A 13199-nucleotide genomic window follows, 5' to 3' on the forward strand; every position below is an offset into this window, starting at 1 on the left:
TAGTTTATTATGAAATAAAAAAATAAAACAAATTATAATTTTATGCTGCAAAACAAGGAAAAAACCATTATGGCAACAGACAGAATACTCTCTCATTTGCTAAGGCAGGACTTCTTGGCTTCTATTCCCCACTCAAATTTTACATATGCACTTCCAATATTTCCTACATTTTCCACAGCCTTGCAGACTGACATCTTGGTGGCTTGAACTTCTCAGGAAGTTCAAGTGAACTTGGGACTGGCTATGACCATGGTGAAGTTAGATGATGCTCGAAGTGGATCCTCAGGGGGCAGTACCAAATTCTTCTACTCACTCCACAGAGATTTGAATTATTTCTGAGTGTGCTTCATTTTATCAGCAAGAGCCCAGCATCTATGCCTTAAAGAGTTAAGTTAAAGCTACGTTGCATTTGAAAAATGTTGGGAAAAGAAGAAATGTACTGATGTTTGTCTTTAAACTTAACCGCCAGTTAAAGTGAGAACTCCGTTCCGCCAACCTAAATCCCTCATGCGCTAAGAGAGATCATAGGAGAAACTCACAGTACAAAGTGGAGAACTCCCAAACCTATACCAGATCATTGAATTCAACTATTTAAAAAAATAGCATTGTTAAAAAATGAAAATTCTGGAACACATGCCAAGTCAGAAAGACAACTCATGTAAATTAGACCTGTCCCAAACTAGGACATGTGGTTAACCTGTGCATGAGTCACCACCAGTCCTTCTGAGTTACTGCCACTCACAAATGATTTATCTGATACATATGTAAAATATTTGTTAATTTCACTACTTTCCAATTTAATTATCTCAGCTTTCATTTCCATACTAATTACGTTCTTCATATATGTTCTTAAAATATCCTTCATGCTTTTGTAGTTGTTGGATATCATTGGAATAACAATGTGAGTTAAATACTTCAAAATTAAACCCAAACTCAACAAAATGTGATGCTCGCTCACAATTCCCACCACCCATTGTGGGTATGGGCAGAGCTAATGTATTTTGCTATGGAGCATAGGTTTTTTTAATGTGTGTAAAAGTAAATAATAGGTCATTAGAATAGAAGCTTCTTGTTTTAATGCTATTGAGTAAATTATACAAAACATTCAGGGTGCCTGGGTGATTCAGTCAGTTAAGCATCTGTGTTCAGCTCAGGTAATGATCCCAGGGTCCTGGGATTGAGCCTCACATCTGGTTCCCTGCTCAGCGAGGAGTCTGCTTCTCCCTCACCCTCTTCCTCTCCTCCCTGCTCATGCTGTCTCCCTCTCTCTCAAATAAATAAATAAAATCTTAAAAAAATTATTTAAAAAAATCAACTTACATGAATTTACTTAAAAAGAAGATTGAAAGAATATGACCCATCACAGAAATGCTCAACTATCAATCTGTGTCCCAGAACTGAAAACCAGAGCCTTTAACTGCAGGGAGAATATTAGCTGACTTCTTATTTCTGTATTGAATAACCAATCCCACTCTTCTCTGATAGAAATTGTATTATGTTTCAAGTTTCAAAAGTCAGGCCTTTCATTACTTATTCTCTCCCCCATGTTTTTATCTCAACTTGTAGCTGCATGTAATGAATCATCACCATGTTCTCTTATACATGCTTGTTTTTTTTCTGTATTATATGAGGTTCTGTCTAGGACAAGGTCACGTCTTAATCCTTATATTTAAACATCCACTTAGTGTGATTTAAAATGGAGTAAATAACTCGAGACATGTTTGTTGAAAAGAATGTCAAGTTTGCACTCATTTTCTGGTCATAACTTTCCTACTAATCACCTCAATGATTGTCATTTTAAAAATTCAGAATAATTTATAATACTGAAAACTTTATAGATTCCAGTGTGACAGCTGGATTCCTAATAACTGTCCTTGAGACAAAAACAGTATCGAAAACTGTTGTGATGACCATCATACTTTTTTTTTTTTTAAAGATTTTATTTATTTCTTTGACAGAGACAGATCACAAGTAGGCAGAGAGGAAAGCAGAGAGAGGAGGAAGCAGGCTCCCTGCTGAGCAGAGAGCCCGATGTGGGACTCGATCCCAGGACCCTGAGATCATGACCTGAGCTGAAGGCAGAGGCTTTAACCCACTGAGCCACCCAGGCGCCCGACCATCATACTTTTAAATAAATATTTAGGCCAGCAGAATTTGTGTTATTTTTAAATACCAGTAATACACGTTTTTAAGACCAGTAGCTCAGCCTGTAGTAAATGGTGTACATATGTATTTCTAGAGGCCTGATAATAAATATGTTGTTGCTAAAGGGGACTTTGGTATTGTGAGTGAGAGGATGGTTTTATATCAACAAATGAGCTACATCTTTCTGCAGAAACTTTGTCTCTCTCATATTACAGAGTGTCAGATTCAGTTGGCACTATAATATCTACAGCAATTTTCACATGAGAGATTTTATAAAACCCTTTCTTGATTCTGCTTACTACTGACACAAAAGAACTGTTTAGTTGAAGTACTTAAAATGAAATATTTAGGGGCACCTGGGTGGCTCAGTCGGTTGTATGACTGAACCTTGGTTTTGGCTCAGGACAAGATCTCAGGGTCCTGGGATGGAACCCCACATCCTTCTCTCTGCTCAGCATGGAGTCTGCTGGAGACTGTCTCTCTCCCCCTCTCCCTCCAACCCCCCTCACACATTCTCTCCAGATCAATCAATCAATCTTAAAATTATTTAGTAATTTGTTACTTAGGCTGCCTTTAAGCCATCAACATTTTTGGCACATGAAACAGGCTTTCTCACATAAAAAGGTCCATTTTTTTTTTTAAATTATGAAGAACATAGAGTGTTCCAGGGAGAAACCCTGTGTTAAAGCATCTCCCTTTGTCAATGTCATTAGGTTTGCCCTAAACCTCCCATTTAATGTCTGCAAAACTTGAAGAGTGTCTTAAGCACAAAATCTACACATGCCAACATACAGAACACGTGGCATTTCTATTTCAAGGGAAAATTGTATTTATCCTATTACCTGTCATCATAATACCTGTCTGAATTGTTGCTGCAAGTCATACATCATCTTAGAAGTAAATAATTTTCTTGATGTGTTGTAGAAAAACACATCAATACAGAGAATGCTGATGGTGTGATTATAGTAATTATCACATGAAATGAGGATAGTTACTACTATTTACTTCTGTTCTAATTCATCATAGAGCTAGTGAGAGTCACATTAGGGAGGATATACAAGGTAAAATAACATTAAGGAATTTTTGTTCCCTGCAAGTGAAATGAATAAAGGGCTTTGAAGTAGATTTGATTTACAGTTTTTTTTTTTTCTGGCTAAACTCTAGGGCAAATTTTAATTACCTATATTATGGTTTTGAGAGGGATTAAAGTAACTTTCAGCTAGCAATAGTATTATAAATAGTCATCTAAAAGATGAGATAGACTTTAAAATGTTTAAAATTTTTCCAGAAGTTATCATTTGTGTTGTTGATTATCATTTTCTTTTATTAGAACCTGGATTATCCAGAGTCAGAAATCACTGTATTTGTTTTTCTATCCTGTGAATCAAAGTGGTGTGTGGAACATATTGGTAAATGGAAAGCGATCTGTGTGTGCTGGGTCTCACTCATGTTGATGTGTGAGAGGTGATTGTTAGATTTTTCAGGAATTGGACAACCTGGTGTTGCATTAGTAGCTTGACCCCAGGTATGGTGGGAGTATTTAAGCATAGAATTGGGCAGGGAGAAGACTTTTCTCCAGAGAGCAGATTGTTAAACACTTACTGGCAGACCACTAGAAAGCTTTCAAGAAATGAGGAATGAATGAAGAATGAGTGATTGATTTTTTGAAAATAGTGATAATCTGCAATAATACAAAGAAATACAAACTACTCATGAAATACCCACACAACATTAGATATGGTATTTGTGATCTGGTGTCAGACAGGCTTCCCGTTCTAATGTGGACTCTAGCACTGATTGGTTGTATATTGTTACACAAGAAATTTACCTTCCTTGAGGTGGAAGCTTCTTCCACCATGTGGGGATACAGTGAAAATCTGTACCCTGGAGGAGGGCCCTCACTCGACTATATTGGCACCTCGGTCTTGGGCTTGCAGCCCCAAGAACTGTTTTGAACTTAAAAGCCAACAAAGATCATCACTTTAAAGTGGATAATGATGAAAATGAACACCCGTGTTCTTTAAAAACAATCATGTTAGGGGTTTGTGCGAAGGCTGAATTGCACATTGTTGCAGCAGATGCATTAAATCATGAAGGCAGTCCAGTTACATCCCACTGGCAGCTTTGAAAATGTCCATACAGCTGGTGGCTTCCCTCAGGGCTTTGAAATAACACCACCTGTGGTCTCATGGTTAAGTGGGTTCAGGGTCTGTGCCTATTAGTGGACAGCGCTTAGTGCTCTTAGACAGAGATGCAAAGTCGTGTGAAGCCCCTAAGTATGCTTGGAAAGTGATCTGCTCTTGGAAGTGGCAGCAAGTTTCCACAGGGAAAAACAAACAAACAAACAAACAAACAAAAAACACTTGCAGCTGATAAAGATGAGGATGATGAAAATAATGATGATGATAATGATTTTGATGAGGAAGAAGCAAAGGAAAAGCTTCAGTAGATAAGTGTAAGTGTGGGGTGCTTGGGTGGCTCAGTGGGTTAAGTGTCTACCTTGGGCTCCAGTCATGATCTCAGGGTCCTGGGATGGAGGCCTGTGCCCAGCTCCATGCTCAGAGGGAAGCCTGTTCCTCCCTCTCCCTCTGCCCTCCCCCCACTCCAGCCCTGCTTGTGTGTGCCCTCTCATTCTTTATCAAATAAATAAAAATAAAATCTTAAAAAAATAAATAAATGTAATACTCCAGTCAAAAATGCACAAAAATCAAACCAGAGTGGAAAAGACTAAAAACATTAGCACTAAGACCAAAAGGCGAAGAATCCTTCAAAAAAAACAGCAAAAAACTCCGAACACACCAAAAGAATCTAGTTATGCAGAATACATAAAAACAAAAATGCAAACAAATATAGAAAAAATGGTGGCTCTCTTCCTAACTTGGAAGCCAAGTTCATCAACTATGTGAAGGGTTGCTTCTGGATGACTGACCTGGGAGCTTATTCAATATTGTTGGCAGTTAAGGAAGTCTCTTAAAGCAAATATTTTAGATAGTTTTTACAATTTTCCATCTTATTTCATTTCTGTAACAGTTGATATATTGCTGTCCTTTTTATAATGCAGAGTGTGAACTTTCCCTACCATGTCTGATAAATATTGTCTAGGTCTCATTGCCAAAATGCGTTGTCCAAATGTCTGCTTAGTTTTTAAAAATAGAATTTTGTCTTTGCTTGGTTTTAGATACATGTGGAATGTCATAATCACAGTGCTGGTCAAACAAATGGAAATGGTAGGGAGACAAAAATATACATATTAAATAAACTCAGTATTTTAATAAAGTAAAAGAAAATAAATGAAGTTTAAAGTAACTTGTTCAATGGTGTGTGTGTGAGAGAGAGAGAGAGAGCAAGAAAAAGGGAGATAGAGATGGGGTAATAATGTTGTTCACCATATAGGAGTATAATGGAGATTGCCTAAAATTTATGAGATTGAATCATAGGGAATAGATTTTGTTACACATCAAAAACAGTTCATTATTTCTTATGATTGACTTTTATAGTAGGAGTGCAATAAATATTGGAAGAGAGACAGAAGGAAAGAGAAAAAAAAGTTGGTTAGGAAGAAAGAAAAAATATAGATGCTATCCAAATTTCATTCAGTAAATTTTTTTCACTGGGTCCATACACATCCTGCCCAATCATCCAGTTCACTACTATGGTCGGTGACTTACGCAACAAAAACTGATGTTCGCACAATCTGATGTAAGGTATTAAAGCCCCTAGAGATGCCTTATGGACTGTGCAATATATGTTGATATGTGTAATGTGTATTAGTATATTGTAATCTTTCGAGAATGATGATCCATTTAGACTGTATTTTGGGGACTAAGAAACACTTTTTAATCTATGTGGCTAGCTAACTCCTTTCAAAAAGCAGTATGAGTCTTTTTTGAAAGAAAAATTTCCATCTGTACTGAAGTTTCAAATAGCTGTATATCAAGGGAAACATATGTAAATATTAATTAGAGTATAAATCAGTTCATGCTGTGCATCCTGTTCTGCAGAATGTGTTTCAAACTAACAAATATGTCTTGTGGTATCTTTCTCTTGAATGCAGAGAGATCCATCTCATCTCTTTTTTTTATATGATATTCCGTGGTATGGATGAGTCAAAGAAGACTAAATCAATCTTCTCTCACTGTCAGCTTTTGTGAACACTGCAGCAGTGTATGTGCATGTATACGTGTGTGTGTGTTCATATATATATATTTTTATATGTATTTACACAAACATATAAATATCTGTGTATATGCGCACACTATTACATATGTAGACACACACATTGTGTTAATACATGGGTAATATATATATATGATAAAGTCCTGGAGTTGGAAGTTTGGAAGTTGAAAGCTTCAGTTTGGCTAGATATAACTGAATTGTTCTCCAAAGAGGTTGTGCTTAGACTTTCTGCAAAAAAAAGTATTTTCTCCATTTATTGAAAAACACTTCATAAATCATCTCTGGAATATTTTCAAGTTTGATATATGAAAAAACTTTAATTACTTGCACTTATTTAATTAACTATATTAATTTAATTAATTTAATATACTTAGTTACATTAATTGATTATCAATGAGGCTGATCACCTCCATGTGTATTTATTGCTATTTCATTTTTTCCCACTTTTTCTCCTTCATATTTTCAGCTCACCCCTTTTTTTTTTAAGATTTTATTTATTTATTTGACACAGAGAGAGAGATCACAAGTAGTGGCAGAGAGGCAGGCAGAGAGAAAGGAGGAAGCAGGCTCCCTGCTGAGCAGAGAGCCCAGAGGCCATGCGAGGCTCATCCTTGGACCCTGAGGTCATGAACTGAGCTGAAGGCAGAGGCTTAACCCACTGAGCCCCCCAGGCGCCCCTTCAGCTCACCTTTCTATTGGAAGATAAGGCATCTTTTTAGAAAAATATATTTGTTAGTATGCTCCAAATAATGTTTACATTTTTGTTTTTCCTTAACTTTCTCTGTGGTGCTTTTTACTGCCAACATTTTAAAATTTTATGTAGTGACGTCTGTCACTACTTTCTTTAAAGATTTATATCACCCACACACATCTATCAATCTCCCATTTTCCAATATTTTATATGTTTTTTTAATATTTAAATCTTAGATCTCTAGGGAATTTATTTTGGTGAAGTGAGTGAGCACTGGTTTATTACCTAATAAGTTATCCCAAAGACACTTATTGAATAATCTATGTTTCCCTTGTCCATTTGAAATACTTGCTTTCCTGGGGAGAGAGGTCAGATGCCTGAGGAGTAGTGTGACCCTAAAAACTTAGGGTCTCTCCTCCTCTCTCCAATACAGCTAGATATTTATCAAATCATTCTGAAGACTTAAGAAATCTGTTGAAATAGTTGAAATACTTGTTTTCCTATATTCTGATTATCAATGTATCTTGGGTATATTTAGTGTATGCAAAATTATTTTCCAGTAGCTATTCTGGTCTTGCAACTACAACATCCTGTTGCAATTTTGGTTGTTTTTATTATGTATTTTAATATTATTTAGGACAAGTTTTTTTTCATTACTCTGTAGGTGTGTGTGTGTGTGTGTAATTTACCTGGCTATACTTAACATTTTCTTTTTCTAGATAATTTTTTTTTAGGATTTTATTTATTTATTTGACAGAGAGAGAGAGAGCACAAGCAGGGGGAGCAGCAGGCAGTGGGAGAGGGAGAAGCAGGCTTCCCACTGAGGAGGGAGCCAGATGTGGGGTCCGATCCCAGACTCCTGGTATCATGACCTGAACCGAAACAGATGCTTAACAGATGAGCACCCAGGTGCCCCTCTAGATGAATTTTTAAATATTTTAACACATTGCAAATTTAAACAGAGACAGACACACAGATGCTCACACATTGTAATTTTCACTGAACATACACCAAATTTATGGATTGGTTTAGAGAGAACTAATGTGATACAAACTGAATTTCTGTATTTCTCCATTTATTTAAACTTTTCTTCTTGTTTCTGCAGAGTTTTGCAGGCATTTTTGAAAGGTATTTTCAGGTGTTGTTTTTTTGTTTTTTTTGTTTTTTTGTTTTTTACTGTTGCTGTTGTGAATGAGATATTTTTTAAATTGCATTTTCTAAACTGTTATTATTTGTGTACTGTAAAGGTAAGGGATTTTATATTCAATTTTAGCTTTGGCACTATTTTGAAATTCCTCACCATTCTAATGCATTTTTTAGTACTTTCTCCTGGGTTTTTCTATTTTTGCTACTGTTTTCCACATATTACGTATTGAGTACTTTCCCTCTGTCTCTAGTCTAATGGCATTGGCAAACCATTCCAAAATACTGATGGGAAAAGCAGGTATCTGTATCTTAAACCTGACTTTGATGACAAGGCTTTTAGGATTTCACCAGTAAACGGAGTATGTATGGGCTGGTGAGATGCGTTCCATGTGTTTATCAAGGTACGTGATCCATCAGCTCCTAATTTCTTACAGTATTTTTTTTTAAAGATTTTATTTATTTATTTGTCAGAGAGAGGGAGGAGCAAGAGTGAGCACAAGCAGACAGAATGGCAGGCAGAGGCAGAGGGAGAAGCAGGCTCCCTGCCGAGCAAGGAGCCCGATGTGGGACTCGATCCTAGGACGCTGGGATCAATACCTGAGCCGAAGGCAGCCGCTTAACCAACTGAGCCACCCAGACGTCCCCAGTATTTTTTTTTAAATGTATTGAGCATTTATTGCAACTTCCTATGTGCTTCCCGCCCACTGTTTTTTAGAGAGTAGTAATCACATTTCTAGTCAAATTTGGAATATGTATCTGTTGGTTCCATTTCTCCGATACTTTAAAAGGTGACTAAAATTGATTTTCTAATATTTTGTTTAGAATTTTTAGGTAGATTTATATAAGTAGGAGATATTTGTAATTTTCTTTCTCAGTCCTATCTTCTAAGTTTTCCTAAGGGTACTGTTATGAAATATTTCTCTCAGTTTATAGCAGTGGTTCCCAACCCTGCCTATAGGTTAGAATTTTATTTTATTTTAATTTTTTAAATTATTACATACAATTTTTTTAAACTTTATTTTATTTTTTTCAGTGTTCCAAGACTCATTGTTTATGTATCACACCCAGTCCTCCATGCAATACGTGCCCTCCTTAATACCTACTACCAGGCTCACCCAACCCCCCATCTCCCACCCTTCCCAAACCCTCAGTTTGTTTCTCAGAGTCCACAGTCTCTCATGGTTCATCTCCCCCTCCAATTTCCCCCAAAACCCTTCTCCTCTCCTTCTCTCAATGTCCTCCATGTTATTCTTTATGTTCCACAATTTTAAAAACCATAAACATTTAAAAGTTACTTAGGACCTGGGCCAACGCCAGATCACTTGCACGGAACTGGGAGTATCAGTGATTTCAGTGTAATGTAGTCTCAGATTTCTTCTATTTTTTGCCTTATGTTGAACACAGATGCCACCATTACTCATTCTTTCCAACCAAGCAGAATAAGGGAATCAGCATGCATCTGTAAGCAAACCAAGCATCTTCTATCTTTCTTTGGAACAAAACTAGAAGAGGTTACTCAAGGTATTGGCCATTTGGGATTTTCATTAGGTGTGTGACCCTTTCTTAAGTGGAAATTAATGACATTAAAGGTTTTTTTTTTTTTTTTCCCTCGATCACTCTGAAAGATATTCAGCCTCTAGAACCATCCACCCATTTGTGTGTTCATGTGTCCACCTGCTCTAACATTCATCACCAAACTCAATCCTGTTTTTCTCACTCTACATTTGGTTACTCTTTGTCATGGAGAGATTCGATGTAAGCCAGTGTCATTGTATTCTCAACCACTTCACTGGCACTGTGATTTCTCTCTGGCCTGATCACACTTTCTCTGTGCTTTCTCAGACTAAGACTTGTGATTTCCCAATCCTATGTCCCTTGTGTAAGGATTTGAACAAAACACTTCACATTCTTACATATAACTCAGTAATTTATCACCTTTATGTAAAAAGTTCTGCTCATCTGGGACTTTAATCATCTGCTAACTACCCCTTACCTCTCCTCTCTTCGCTGCCACCTACAAACTCCCAGGCATCTCTCCCTTCAATTCATTGAATATTTTAGCTTCTAGATGATTGCCTTCATTCATGCCAAGCCCTGCTACGATCACCCTGTGTGATACCTCATCACAGAACCCACTCATTCAATCTGACCTCCTCAACAACGATCTCCATTTTTATTTCAGACTAATTATCCTCATCGATGACTGCATGTTTAAATTTTCTTTCTCATGTAACAGCTACATAAAGTCTAAAATTTTACATTTAGACATTCTACTTAACTTCCTGTCCTCCCATCTGTCTACTGAATTACATCTTTTTCTCTATCATTTGTCTTGCTTCTTCACATCAGATGCATAAGTAAATCCTACTGGTTCCACCATTTTACCTCTCTTGGACTTCAGTAGTCTCCTATGGGCTCCTGTCAGCTTGATTTTTGCTCCTCTGCTTTTCTTAGAGACTAAATCAGATCCTGTCACAACCATTTTATAACCCACCATGAGCTACCTGTTGCAAATAGGATAATATCTATACTCTTCAAAAGCACTGTACAATCTGTTCCCTACTGACCTCTTAGATCCTATTTCCTACCACTAGCCTTTAATCACCATACCCAGTTTATAGGGATCTTTCTATCTTCTCCCTTTGAAGAAGCCAAGCTTAGTCCAGCCTCAGGCTTTTGTACCTTTTTTTTTTTTCCCCCCTCCTGCCTGAAACATCTCTCTCACATCTTTGCTTGGCTGCCTCTTCTGCATTATTTAGATTTTAGCTCAAATGCCTCCTTCTCAGAGGGTTCTGTTAAAATACTCACCAACCACTCTCTTTCCAGCAAGTAGTTTTTATTTTCCTGCATAGTTTTAGTCCTCTGAAAACTTATATTTTTCTCTTGTTTACATATTTAGTTTACGTATTTATTTCTGTGTTTCCCACTAGACCATAAGGCCCCTAAGAATTAGAGTTTTTCTCGGTCTCTTTTGTCACAATATCCTCAGCCTTAGAAGAATGCCCAGAATATAGAACATTCCTATTAAATGTCTGCTTGAAAAGAAAGCATGGGAGAGAAAAAACTTATTTCACCCCACCCTTTGCACCTCTTTACTTCACTCCCATATGCATTTTAGGCTTTGGGGCTCTTCATTTGACTCCTGTCCCATACGGGATGCTCTGAAATATGATTATATTTGTACCCATCTGCAAAATCCGCAGGATTCGTCTAGGATCTTGTTATCTCCCGCCTGCACCTAGCCTGCAAAGCGCTGTTGGGGAAAATCACCCGGCTGCCCCCATGCTGCTCTGTGTTCTGCCGCCACATTGTCATCAGTGCCTCGTATCTCCGTCTCCTCCCTTTTATTCTTTTCACCTGAAAGGAGGGAAGACCCGTCTTCTCTTTCATGTAAGACGAATACCTTCACTCTCCTCTGGATCTCTCTTTCCCCAGATTCCTCAGAGCCCTGCACCAGTACATATCTCCTTTCTTGGGCTCAGTGGCCCGTGATCTCTTCTTAATACTTGCTACTTCCTACTGTTCATAAGCTTTTGAACTTGTTTAGATCTTCATCATCGCTCATCCCTATGTTTTCGGGAATGAACTGCTGTCCACTTCTATTTTCTCCCCATGCTTCCCCACCTAGTACACAGTAAATGCCCTACAGCACAATGTTGATATTATAGTTCCCCTGTGTAGAAAAACCTTTGATACTATATCCATCTATTGCACGAGGTCCAGATCCTTTGTCCTGGCCCCCACTTACTACACGCATACATCTTTTCTTCCTTCCTTCCATTCTTTCTCCTCCTTTTCCTGCCTAATTCTCCTACCTTCTATCCATTGATTCAACAAAAGCTACGTAAGTGCCTTTCATGAAGTTAATACTCAAATTTGAAATTAATTATCTAGTACTAATAGATACGTTCTCTTGGCAAAAAAAAAAAAAAAAAAAAAAAATACCAAACCAAACCAAACAAAACAAAAAACAACAAAAAAAAAAAAACAAAAACAAAAAACACCAAACACTACAATTAGGACATATCCTATTTGGTCACTGCCTCTAGGCTATCTCTTAAGAGGTATCAATTGTTATCAGTTAGTGGGAATCCTTTCAAATACCTATTCACTTAACAGAAATTCCACAGTATGATTTGTGTTGTGTTTTTGTTTTCCTCTTACTTTGTTTTAATTTTTACATAAATTAAATGATTATGCAAGAACTTTCAGCACTTTCTTTTTCACTCAACAGATTTTGGAGAGTTGGTAATTATCGGTATACATATAAATCTGACCATTCAACAGCTAGCATCCGGCAGTGTAACGTTCATTTAGTTCACCAGCTTAGCTTATTTAGCTACACCTCCATTAGTGGGCATTCAGATTATTTTTCTTTATTATTCACTTATTTATTTTTATTATTTTATAATAATAATAATAATAATAAATAATAAATAATATATAAATATACAATATATAAATTTATATATATTTATAAATATATAAATATATAATATATAAATTTATATATATTTATAAATATATAAATATATAAATAAATAATAGGTTATAATAAATTTATTATAATAAATTTATTATTATTATTCACTTATTTATTCACTGAAAAAGTGAACATTGCTACTTCTAGTTCCTGGACATATGTCTCTTGGTTTTCTAGGGTAGATATGTAGAAATGTAATTTCAGTGACACAGGGTGTACAGAATTTAGAATTTGTGGATGCTACCAAATTGTTTTCCATGTTGTCTACATTAATTCATATTTTCACCATCACAATATAAGAATTGACTATTCCTGAACATTCTTACTTGCCAAATTTGTTTTACTAAACTTGTATGTTAGCCATTCTCATAGATAAAAACAAACAAGGGAAAAGTATCTTTGGTAATAAAAGTTTTTCATGTTTGGGTTACTGGAAAAGTTCAATATCTTTGCATATTTTATTGGTGACTTTTATTTCGTTTCTATAATGAGACCATTTATAGTCTTTGCCTTTTGAAACTGAACAATTTTGTCCATAAGAATTTTACTTTTTAAGAT

The 13199-nt window shown here is 36.3% G+C and overlaps 1 protein-coding gene and 1 pseudogene across 1 annotated transcript in view; both read left to right on the top strand.

Moving 5' to 3' along the window:
• Window positions 1–13199, top strand: part of DPP10 (dipeptidyl peptidase like 10) — a 1333785-nt gene that overhangs the window by 231408 nt on the left and 1089178 nt on the right. The gene's annotated exons all lie outside the window — the stretch shown is intronic.
• LOC116866927 lies at window positions 250–5119 on the top strand (annotated as a pseudogene).

Source organism: Lontra canadensis, unplaced genomic scaffold (assembly GCF_010015895.1).
Source record: "Lontra canadensis isolate GAN:19392208 unplaced genomic scaffold, GSC_riverotter_1.0 scaffold11, whole genome shotgun sequence".
Lineage (NCBI taxonomy): Eukaryota > Metazoa > Chordata > Mammalia > Carnivora > Mustelidae > Lontra > Lontra canadensis.